This window comes from Bubalus bubalis, chromosome 2, assembly GCF_019923935.1.
Source record: "Bubalus bubalis isolate 160015118507 breed Murrah chromosome 2, NDDB_SH_1, whole genome shotgun sequence".
NCBI classification, from domain to species: domain Eukaryota; kingdom Metazoa; phylum Chordata; class Mammalia; order Artiodactyla; family Bovidae; genus Bubalus; species Bubalus bubalis.
The window spans coordinates 157227740-157240546 of record NC_059158.1 but is presented as its reverse complement, the minus strand read 5'-3'; positions in this window follow the sequence as shown (position 1 = coordinate 157240546).

Below are 12807 nucleotides of genomic sequence, written 5' to 3'. Positions count from 1 at the left end.
ATTTTAAATTCAGTTCCTTAGTTATACTAGCTACATTTCAAGTTCTCTGTAGCCACATGAAGTTAGTGGCTACAGATTGGACCTCATAGGTGTAGATTATAAAATTTTGTTGTGGCTTATTACAATAGGATAAAAATTTGGAGGTCGAAATTTGGACCAAACTATACAAACTATACAGTTCTATACAGCTCTATAGCTGTACAACTATCAGTTCTATACAGCTCTATAACTATACAGTTTGGTAGCTCTAATGATTCATGGGCTTCCTTTAGCAATGACAATATTTTTTTCTAATAAAAAAAGCCACAGTGGAAGCAGGAAAATTACTTATACTACTAGTCATTTGAGAGATGTAACTAGATATTTCTTAGTTGATAAAGAGACTCTGTGCCATGAATTAGGAAACCTAATTTCTACTTTCTCATCCTCAGCCTGACATGTGCTTGCTGTGTGAGTTCAAACAGATGAGAGTTCTCCTCTCTGATCTCTTCCCTGTTCTCTAATGAAAACTTGATTTTGATCGTGGATGACAAATAGGAAAATAGAAAGCAAGCACGGACACCACCACTCCCCCTTAGCTGTTCCCACTGCAGACATGGGTAATTAAGCACAACACTCTCTGGGTGAGCTGAGGTCAGCCCTGGGCTTATTATACCTTAGCACATCAACTACCAGCAATGGAATCAGAATTGTCACAAAAAATGAAACCTATTTCCTACCTTGGTTTTTTGGCTAATTATTAGATCAACTTGGGATTATTTGACAATTCAAATGATAAGAAAATGAAACAACACTGAAAAGACCTTTATCTGGATGATTGTTTTCAAAACCATTGGCCGCAGCTATACAACTGTTTTTCGCTGGAATCAGGTTGCTCCCTGTGTTGTTTAGAAACTCATTGACAGTGTTCAGATGGTCAGTCTGCTTTGATGATTAATTTTATGTGTCAGCTTGGCTAAATATGGTGCTGTTATTTGGTCAGACACCAGTCAAAATGCTACTGTGAAGATGTGATATAATTAACTTGTGTGAATCAGCACACTTTGAGTGAAATAGGTTACCCTCCATGTGTGGGGTGGGCCTTGTCTAATCAGGTGAGGGTCTTCAGAAAAAGGACTGAAATCTCTAGAAGTGGAAGGAATTCTGCCTCCAAGCTGCCTTCAGAATTTTTCCTGAGTCTCCAGCCTGCTGATTTTCCCTGCAGATTTCAGACTTCTCAGCTTTAAAATCTCTCTCTTAATCTCTGTCTCTCTTTCTCTCTCTTTACGTGTGTGTGTGTTTAAAGTTGACCTTTGCACAACACAAGTTTGAACTGTACAGGCCCACTTACATGCAGATACAGGGTGTTTTTTTTTTAACTTTGTTCTACTGTACATGATCCACAGTTGAATCCAGGAAAGCAGAATTATAGATGTGGAGAAACTCCTTATATGGGGCACCAACTATAGGCTCTATGTGGATTTTTTACTGTATGAAGGGTTGGTGCCCCTGATCCCCATGTTGTTCAAGGCTCAGCTGTATATAAACACACACAAACACCTACACATACACACACACACACACACACACACACACACACATTCTATTGGTTCTATTTCTCTGGAGAACACTGATTAATACTCTTGCCAAGAACACAGCACAATGCATATATGCACCTACAATCCCCTAGGGGCACTGAATACACAACCACTGGTATAAAGATGGGCATTCCACACAAAGTAAATGCTGGTGAGTTTGTTTTTTTGTTTTTTTTTTTGTTTTTTTAATGCTGGTGCGTTTTTATGTTTGTGAGGTGGAGGCTTGGTAGGGAGTCCTAAGTCCTATTCCCAACTTTTCCTTGGCCTAGAATCTTCAAGATGAGATGGCTGGATGGCATCACTGACTCAATGGACATGAATTTGAACAAATTCTGGGAAACGCAGGACAGTGAAGCCTGGTGTGCTGCAGTCCATGGAGTCACAAAGAGTCAGAGATGACTTAGTGACTCAACAACAACAGAAATTTCTGGCTTCATGATCCATGGGAAAGTTTACCAGTGTCCTTTATGGCCCTGGATGCAGAAGAGAGAGTGAGCAGAAGGAACTCACCCCTTCACAAGTTTCCAGTTAATTACTCAGGAGCAAACAAACCCTGAGCCCACACTGAAGATAGGAAACAGTCCCACAGCCAGCATGCACCTCCCAGAGGCCAGCTATTCTGGTTCCTTCTTCTCTTTAACCACTCAGCAAACTTCAGGGATCTGCCAATGCATAGAAAGAAGTGGAAATGTTTTTCACCCTTAGATGAAATTTGGCCAGCATGCCTTTTTAAAAAAAAAAAAAAGAAAGAAAAGTGGGAAATTTCCAGTTAAAATTCAGATTTCAGCTTCTTTTTGCACAAAGGACCGTTGGGCATGTTCTGCCCACATTTTTGTGTGGTCGTAACAAGGTGGAACTAAGTAGATGAAAAAGACTCCAATTGGGCTAACCTCCACTGTCCCCTGTATCTTCCCTCAGGCCCACATGGGTCACCAACTGGGTATGTCTAGGCCTCTGAGGTTGTTACCATAACTGGGCTTTCCTGGGCCAAGACTTCTTGAAGAAAGACCTTATTTATCCAGCTTGGGGTGCCCCCTCAGGGCTGGACACAGCACTTGGCAGGTATGGAGACGTCAAGGATCTCTCATTCTGCGAGGGCACAGCACAGGCTCCAATTTTCAGGGTCTAACTGAAATCACAGTTTGACTCCTATAGTGGCAGGCAGCATCAGCATCTGCCGGAAAGAAGAGGGTGGAGACAGTTCCAAGGGAATCATACAGCCGGGGAAGGGGAACCCTGGGTATGGGTGTCAGGGCTAAGAATGCTGCTTGTGGGATTTTAGATGGCAGCTTGGGCTCACCTAGAGATGGGGAAGGCTGGATGCTCTGTGCTGTGTTTAAAGTCACACAGGCTATGCAGAAAATGTCTAATGTTTGATCAGTTCCCAGGGACTAACCCCCAGGCTGTTGAATCGGAGGGAGCTGGAAGTACTAGAGCCCAGAAGGCAGAAGGCAGAGTATACTTGGCAGAAGCAAAACTAGTGTCAGATACCCCTCGTCCTAGCCTTTTGTTATTTGGGGGGTTTCCTACCACCCCTTACCCTTGCAGGAACATTGTTTAAGTGGGTTTCTAGAAAAGGTTTCAGAAAAGTTTCCTTAATACAAAGTGTCTCTTCCTCAAATAGGCAGTTCCTCCTCTTTGTGCCTGTGATCTTATCTTGTCTCTGCTCCCTCTGCTCTCCCCTCATTTCTGATTGTCCATGTCTCACTCTCTCCTTAAGACTCATTGCTAATGCCACCTGCTCAATATAGTCACAAATGGTGATTTAAGGGCTTCTCTGGTGGCTCAAACGGCAAAGAATCTGCCTGCAATGCAGGAGACCCGGGTTTGACCCCTGGGTCGGGAAGATATTCTGGAGGAGGAAATGGCAGCCTGCTCCGGTATTCTTGCCTGGAGAATCCCATGGACAGAGGAGCCTGGCAGGCTACAGTTCATGGGGTTACAAAGAGCTGGACACAACTGAGTGACTGACATTTTTCATGGTGATTTAAATTGAAATTTCTTGAAATTAAATAAAATTCAAAATTCTGTGGTGACCTAGATGGATGGGATATGAGCAGGTTGGGGGTAAGAGAGAGGTCCAGGAGAGAGAAAATATATGTATATAAAAAGCTGATTCACTTTGTTGTATAGCAGAAACTAACACAATATTGTCGGAGAAGGCAATGGCACCCCACTCCAGTACTCTTGCCTGGAAAATCTCATGGGCGGAGGAGCCTGGTAGGCTGCAGTCCATGGGGTCGCTAAGAGTCGGACACGACTGAGCGACTTCCCTTTCACTTTTCACTTTCATGCATTGGAGGAGGAAATGGCAACCCACTCCAGTGTTCTTGCCTGGAGAATCCCAGGGACAGCGGGGCCGTCTCTGGGGTCACACAGAGTCGGACACGACTGAAGCGACTTAGCAGCAGCAGCAGCAACACAATATTGTAAAGTAAGTATACCCCAATAAAAGTTGAAACAAAATTCAGTTCCTCATTCCCACTAGCCACATTTCCAGGGCTCCATAGCTACATGTGGCTAGTGGCTACCATACTGAGTAGCACAGACTCAGAGCATTTCCACTGCGACAGAACATTCTATAGACAGTGCAGTGTTGGAATCGAGAATAGAGCCTGGGAATCTAGGGGAGTCTGGAAAATAGAAACAGCTGAGCTTGAAGCTCCTTCAAGCAATCTCTGCTCTCCTCCCTCTTCTCAGGAACATCTCTGGTCCTCTTGGTCTGGACTGGGAACAGTGTAAATTCCTGGGAGAAAAGCCCAGAACTGTTCTGGCTGCAGCCTGCTCCCAGGGGGAATGGATTCTAGGAGGGAGGGGGACAGGCAAAGTCAGCAGAGGTTGAAGTGACAGTGAAGGGATCTGAGACTACCCTTAGCACTGGCATTTGGCCAGTCTCCCAAATGCCCAGGGCTCCGAAGAGGAAGATGGAGAAACACCCAAGGCCTCAGGCTCAGCTCTCTCCCCAGCCAGGGCCGAGGGTTTTCAGGAAGAGGAGAGCACAGGGGAGGTGTGGACACAAGCTGCTGCTGCTGCCAAGTCGCTTCACTTGCATCCGACTCTGTGTGACCCCATAGATGGCAGCCCACCAGGCTCCCCCATCCCTGGGATTCTCCAGGCAAGAACACTGGAATGGGTTGCCATTTCCTTCTCCAATGCATGAAAGTGAAAAGTGAAAGTGAAGTCGCTCAGTCGTGTCCAACTCTTAGTGACCCCATGGACTGTAGTCCACCAAGCTCCTCCGTCCATGGGATTTTCCAGGCAAGAGTAGTGGAGTGGGGTGCCATTGCCTTCTCCATGGACACAAACATCTCCTTCCCAATGGTAGGCAAGATGGAGTATGTGGGCAAGGGACTCTCTGTGATCTGGAATGAAGCCCTGGAGCACCAGAGTTTTCACCTCAGCCTTCTCAAGCAGACCACCAATCTGAGGCCTCCCTGGCCTTGTCCTCAGTGCTCTGAGCTAACAGTACTGCTCTCAACCCTCCTGCCAATGGTGGCATTCCACTGTGGTCTTCACCGTGAGTGGGGAGCACCTCTTTCAACCCAGGACTCTCGGGCCAGGAAAATGTGACCCCAAGAGCGTGATCCCCTGGGCTGTCCTCCTAATAACACTGTGGGTGCATGAAGCTCTTACCTCTAACTTTGGCCCCTCCCTCTTTTTTTGGTCAAGCACTGCAGGCGCTGAGAGAACATAAGGAAAAGGGAGTGGCAGTTAAAGATGGTAAGATGGGGAGGAAAGAGGAGTAGGGCATTGGGAAGAGGAAAGGAAGAAGAGTCCAGAAGCTGCATGAATAATGAAGACATGGGGGGAGGCAAGAGAGAGGGCAGGGGTCTTGGAACAGAGCCCCCTAAATGCAAAAGTCACTGCCATGTCTGTGCCGCTTGCTGATGGGGTCTCTCCCTCCTCACACCATCTGCTGGGATGACTTGCCCCTGGTGGCATCTGGTCAATAGGATCTAGTGCTGAGCAGGAGAGATGGAGGGGAGGGGCAGAGAGGAGTTGCTTTCTTTCACCCCTCAGGCCCTGGAATGCCCATGCCCAGCCCTTCCTGCCAGGATCAGAGATGCTGAGATGTGGCGGCCTCTAACCAAGTATGGACCACACTTCTGCTCAGCCAGCAACTCACAGATCAGGGCTGCTTCTAGAAGACCCTGACTCAGCATCAGGTAAGGGAAAGGAGGTGCTGATGGGGGTCAGGGAGTGCAGTCAACGCTCTCTGGGGCCCCCGTTCTTTAGTGGTACATCCAAGATGAAAGGTTGTCCTTGGGACCCCATATCTGAGTCTCCTCAACCCATTCTATCCTGCCCAAGTTTATTCATATGTCAACTTTCTTTCCTAAGTCAAATGTCCCAGCTTCTCTGGTCTATAGCCCTTTTTACCTCTGAGATCTTTCTGTCCTTCTCTAGGGACTCAGGTCACATACAGGAATTATGACTTCTACAGCCTCTTTCAGCTATAAAATTCAACTCTGCTCTTTTACACATAAAGTAACAGAAACCCCAAAAAGGAAGATGACCAGGTGGATACCACCTGGCTGGAGATCTTAGACCAAGATTGAAGCTTGCGGCTCTGGACTCCCAGCCTGACCTTTTCTCCTTTGCTTCTCTGAAAGTGAAAAGAGGAAGTCTTAGTTCCTCAGTCATGTCTGATTCTTTGGGACCCCAAGGACTGTAGCCTCTGTCCATGGAATTCTCTAGGCAAGAATACTAGAGTGGGTAGCCACTCCTTTCTCCAGGGGATCTTCTTGACCAGGGATCAAACCTGGGTCTCCCACGTTGCAGGCAGATTCTTGACTATCTGATCCACCAGGGAAGTTTCCACTAAATGGAGAACCAATGAAGTGAACAGTGTGTTCCACACCTTGCCATACAATCCAACAGAGTGTAGGACCTCTGACATCACATCTGATAGGCTTTTAGCCCTCCTGTTAGAGCTGGATATTTCCTCTTTTTCACTAAATGATCCAAAGCCGGTCTTGCAGGCTGATTTGCATAATCATTTGAGATGTCTGCTTCCCAGGGCCACTGTGAAGCGAAGAAGAGACTGAGGAGGCAGGATGAAAGTCTCACAAATTGTTAGCCATGATACCTGAGAGGTGCAGTCCTGTGAGTGCAAGGTGGCCTGGGACTGCCAATGGCTCCCATCTGCCCACCACCCCCAGCTGAGCCCTGCTGATGAAAGTTATTAGGTGGGGCCCTCACAGTTTCCTGGAAGGGGAGTGGCTATGGGCATCCTTAATGGGAAGACACCATGTACGATTTCCAAACAAATTCACAGCTCAATCGTGCTGCCTGGATGGTTCCAAATTCCTCCTGCTGAGCCTGATTTCCCTCTGACTTTTTTTTTTAATTATTAAAAACACAGGCCATCTGCCATCCCTGTAGGAGAAGGGAGACTGCTGGAGGGTCATAAACAGATCCTACGTGACGCCCAAGCCATAGTGCTCACCTCTGCCAAGCATCCACAACCATCTGATCCTAGAAAATGCCCGCAGGAGTCCAGCTCTTTTCTCCCTGGGAACTTTCTGTTTCTTCTCAGAAGAAAATTGGTTTAGGAGAGCAGATGCAAAGTACACGCAGCGAGGAGCAAAGGGTCAGAATGTGGAATTAGGAGAGATGGGAGGCCTTGATGGGAATCCCACAGCAGTTTTTCCTTGGGAAAACCTGGATTTTACATGGTTTTCTAGTCCCTGCTGACTCATAAGAAAACTCAGACGTCAGATTTTCATATGAAGATGATTCGTATTGCCTCACACAGACACTAGCTCCTCAGTAGAGCTATTCATTTGACTTGACATCAACAATCTAGGTTTGCAATAATGTAGTTATAGAGCAACTCAGACTTATTTGGCTTAATTTGCATATGAGCCCTAGGGCACCATGTGAGATAACAAGTCACACTAACTAAAAGACTTTGGTAAGAATTGTCAGCACAGTTTTCTACAAACTCACAAAGGGTGTATCTGGTTTCCTACAGAATGTAAGTCTCATGATAGACTTGGGGACCCCTTGCAGGTGGCAGGAAACCACCAGGCTTCTGGTGTTATAAAGGCAGTGACTGGTTTTAGGATCTCAATGGGCTTCCCAGGTGGCTCAGAGGTTAAAGCGTCTGCCTGCAATGTGGGAGACCTGGGTTCAATCCCTGGGTTGGGAAGATCCCCTGAAGAAGGAAATGGCAACCCACTCCAGTATTCTTGCCTGGAGAATCCCATGGACGGAGGAGCCTGATGGGCTACAGTCCACAGGGTCACAAAGAGTCAACTGAGCAACTTCACTTCACTTTCAGGGTCCCATGACCTCTGGAACCAGACTGCCTGGGACTGACTACAGGCTCCTCACTTTCCAGTAGTAAGAACCCAGGCAAGTTATTTAACCTCCTGGTGTCTCAGTTTCCTATTTTATAGAAAGAGCATAATTACAGTACATATATTATAGAGTGATCTATAGTTAACCCTTTAGCTATATCTATAGCTGTATCTACAGCTATATCTTTAGCTATATCTATAGCTATAGATAACTATATTTATCTATAGTTAACTCTTTCAAGAGTGGGTTCCACCCTTCCTATTACCATACCCCACCCATCAGGAATCCTCTTGTTTTCTCCTGCATGTGGAAGCCTGGAAGCCTGGAACTACTACTCTCAAGAGTGTAGATTCCTTCCTCTGCAGGCCCAGCTCCAGGAAGGAACTACAACACAAGAAGCGCAATGGTCAGGACAGCTGGCAATAAAGACTCATATTTATAGCCTCTCATAGAAAAAGAGAGGCTCCCAAACTCCAAGCGCCCATGTGAAAAGCCATATGGTTGGAAAACATCTGCAGCCAGTTGAAGCTGGCTTCCATTGAGAAGCAAGTTCTCATTCCCCTCTTCTTGACTCTGGACTGGCCCAGTGACCTGCCTGACAACAGAATGTGGCAGAAGGGACACCCAAGGGCTTTGAAGGTTAGCTCTTCAGATGCCTCAGAGCTTTTCCCTGGGTTTCTTGGAACACTCCGTCTCAGAGTCTTGAGCCACCATGAAAGAAGCCTGACTGCCTGCTGCACAGACCACATGGTGAGCCCTGGGACTTCATGGAGAGAAAAAGGTGCCAGCTGAGCTATGCCTTCCAGCCACCCCCTCACCAAGGCACCAGACATGGCAGCAGAGGTGTCCTGGACTCCCCCCACGCCCAGCCCAGTCCATCTGCCAGCTGAAAACCACTAAGTGACCCTAGCTGCCAACATGTGGAGCAAAAAATCACCCAACTGAGCCCTGCCCAAATTCCTGACCCATGAAATATAAGAAAAATATAATAAGATTCTCATAAACTAATAAACACAGGATAGTTTGTCTCCAGCAAAAGACAATACTGTCTGTACCAGATGCAAATATAGCACGAAAAGCAAAGACATGTCTGAAACAGACATGACTTAGTAGAGAGGACATTTTTAAAAATCTGCTAGGATTCCCCTTTTGGGAGAAGCCACTCTTGCCTCAAATTCTGATAATGCTGCTAGCATTACAACTTGTAGCAGAAATAAACATACCGTAGACATTCAACAAACCTGTTTCCTTTCCTGAGGAGCTCCCAGCCAGCCTGCATGTCCCAGACAATATTCCAGTCCATGCATGTGGCCCCAAGTGTAAAAGTGTTGGTCACTCAGTCAGTCGTGTTTGATTTTTTGTGACCTGAGTTCTGGTCAATGAAATGTGAGCATGGCCCTCAAAAGAACCTCCTGCACTGATCCAGTTTCTCTTCCTCTGTCTGTTGGTTGACTGCTGATGCTCTTGGTGACCTTGGAAGCCACAAGTTGAAGATGGTAAAATCTCTCTCAGCCAGTGTGCTAGAGAATGTTCTCCTGATTGGATTTTATATGACTAAAATATCAACTTTTATTGTGTCAAGCTCCTGAGAGTTTCAGGGTTTGTTGTTACAGTAGCTAGAGCTTCCTTACTTATTACTTTTATTCAATATTTATTATTATAAAACGACACTTGCTCCTTGGAAGAAAAGCTATGACAAACCTTGACAACATATTAAAAAGTTAGAGACATTACTTTGCCAACAAAAGTCCATATAGTTAAAGCTTTGGTTTTTCCTCTAGTCATATATAGATGTGAGAGTTGGACCATAAAGAAGGCTGAGCACTGAAAAATTGATACTTTTGAACTGTGGTGTTGGAGAAGACTCTTGAGAGTCTCTTGGACTGCAAGGAGATCCAACCAATCCATCCTAAAGGAAATCAACCCTGAATAGTCACTGAAAGGACTGATGCTGAAGCTGAAGCTCCAATACTTTGGCCACCTGAGGTGAAGAGCTGACTCATTGGAAAAGATCCTGATGCTGGGAAATATTGAAGGCAGGAGGAGAAGGGGACAACAGAGGATGAGATGGTTGGATGGCATCCCCGACTCAATGAGCATGAGTTTGAGCAAGCTCTGGGAGATGGTGAAGGACAGGGAAGCCTGGCATGCTGCAGTCCATGGAGTCGCGAAGAGTTGGACAACTGAGCAACTAAACAACAACTTATTATTATACTTATTAATTCAACTGTGGCTGGTGACTTCATCCTGGACAATCAAAGAATCCCTTCTCTCGGGCCATGGTAATATGCCAGTGATATATGTAAAATCCAGACTGGGTTAACAGAGTCACTTCCTGAACTGTGCCTGGTAATCTCTATATCCGGAGTCCATGGGGGCATTTTGCTGAGAGTGAGAGAATTTAGATGATATCAGTGAATTCTTGAGTTCAGCTATATCTGAAGCTAGTCCACTCCTTGTAATACCCAATAACATGAGCCAGCAGATCACTTCTGGGAAAAAGTTTATTGATGATGTATTTATGCCCCTTGCCACCAAGAGTCCTAACTAGCATTGGAAGTGAAAGTAAAAGTCGCTCAGTCGTGTCCAACTCTTTGCGACCCCATGGACTATACAATCCATAGAATTCTCCAGGCCAGAATACTGGAGTGGGTAGCCTTTCCCTTCTCCAAGATATCTTTCCAACCCAGGGATCAAACTCAGGTCTCTCACATTACAGGCAGATTCTTTACCAGCTGAGCCACAAGGAAAGATCAGCATTGGAGGATTATCTCATATTTAAAAAGAGTCCTTGGAGGGCAGGGTATCCTGAATCCAATGTTCAAAGTGGATCCGATGCACAGAGCATGCTATTATACATGGCCTTGATGATATTTCCATGGGGTCTCACACTTTATTTTAAAGTCATTACATTCTTTACACTAGCAGTAAGCCGGTACCTCTTATCTGGGAAATGAACTTAGGTTAAAGGACAGGAGTCAGTTCTGACTTTCTGAGTAAAACAGAATATATGCACCCAATATACTGTACCTTTAAAATTTCTAACGATGTTAGAAGCATCCCAACTCCGAAGCTCAGTGATATTCTAAAAACATAGGGACAAAGTGTCTAGGAGGTGGACAAAGCAGGTAGCAACACATGGGGAGGGTGTGGAGAAGGAATCGAAGATTAGGCAAGAGGCACAAACCTTAGTCTAAAATTCCATTTTTTGAAGGTCATGTCTAAGTATCAATGTGTCACACACTTATCCTTAGCACTGCGCTTTAGTCTCCTCTTTTTATTGCTTATATATGTCACTTATCCTCATTGTAGTGGATTGGGTTGTGTTCCCCCAAAAGACAGGTGTAAGTCTTAATACCTAGTACCTACAAATGTGACTTTATTTGGAAATATGATCTTTGCAGGTGCAGTCAAGTTAAGCTGAAGTCATTCTGGACTAGATGAGCCCTAAACCCATGACTGTTGTCTGTCTAAAGAGAAAAGGGATAGGGGAGATCTGGATACAGAGACACAGAGGAGACACAAGGAAGAAGCCCAGATGATGATGAAGAGAGAGACTGGAAAGATGTAACCACAAGTCCAGGAGCACCAAGGATTGCTGGGAGCCACCCAAACTAGGAGGAAACATGGAAGGATTCTTCCCTGGAGACTTCAGAGGGAGCATCATTTTTCCAGCATTTTGATTTCAGACTTCTGGCTCCAGAACCATTAAGAAATAAATTTCTGTTGTCTTTTTAAGCCACCAATTTCATGATAGTTGGTGATGCAGCCCCAAGAAACCCATACACTCAAGTTTCTCACATGTATATGAACATTCGCTCACAGTGCCTGAAGCTGACAAGAGGCTCCTAAGCTGGTTGCTCCTTGAAGTTGGAGGAAAATAAGCCCACTCAACTGGCTATCAGCAACATGTTTCAAAATTAGTACTTGGAAGACAGGATGTTTACATTTCTTGCTCTTTACCTGTGCCCACATTCAGGCAGACTCAGAATTACCCTGTAAGGCTGAGGTTGGGTTTAGGTAGCACCAACCAGCTAGTTTCTATGCTCATTAGTGGAAGGTGGCAAACTTGGAAATGTTATTCCCCCAGATGTTACCACCAGGTAGAGTGGAGGGGTTAAGGGTGCAATGTAGGAGCCAGACTTCTCTACCACTGTGTAAGTGTAAGCAAGTTCCCTATAGTCTCAGCTTCATTTTCCTTGTCTGTGAAATGGACATAACCACAGCAGCTACCTCCTGAGATTGTTGGAAAGAGTAGAAAAGCTGATATCTGCAAAACACACAGGGCTTGGCACAGAGGAAATTTGCAAGAAGAGTGGGCTATAGACTGGTCTGAAGGACACACTCCCTGGCAGGTCAATACATGGCAAATTTTGACCCTCAGTCACAGTCTCTCTTTTTCTGCTTCCTGTTATCTCTCTCCTCTCTCTCTCTGATTCACTCACAATTGCAAGGTCTCCCCCTACCTCCACTTATTCTCTAACTGCCTGTCCACCAGTCTCCTCTCTCTTGTCCCTGCCTGCAAATATTCTGGGCTGTCAGTCTCTTTGGCTTCTCTCATCCCCATGTAAGCCCTCAGCAAGGACATCCTCTGCATCAACCCATCTCCAGAGACCACCTGCTCCACTGATGCACGATGTTATTTATCACAGACCCAGCAGACGTCATTTAACAGACACACTCCCAGCCCCCGACTCACCTCCTGCTTCCTCTATTTGAGATGGAGACATCTGGAAACCAGTTTAACAAGTGGTCGACAGGCAGCTGGTTCCTGGAGGTTCTCAGGGGGCTTCTGGGAGCCATTCCACAGAGGAAGTCGCAAGCCAGTTGGGTTGATGGACTGCTGGTCTCAGACAGAATCCAGTCAGCTCTTCCAGGCAAAGCTACTTCCCACCTGCACTCACAGGAAGAGTCTACATCTGTC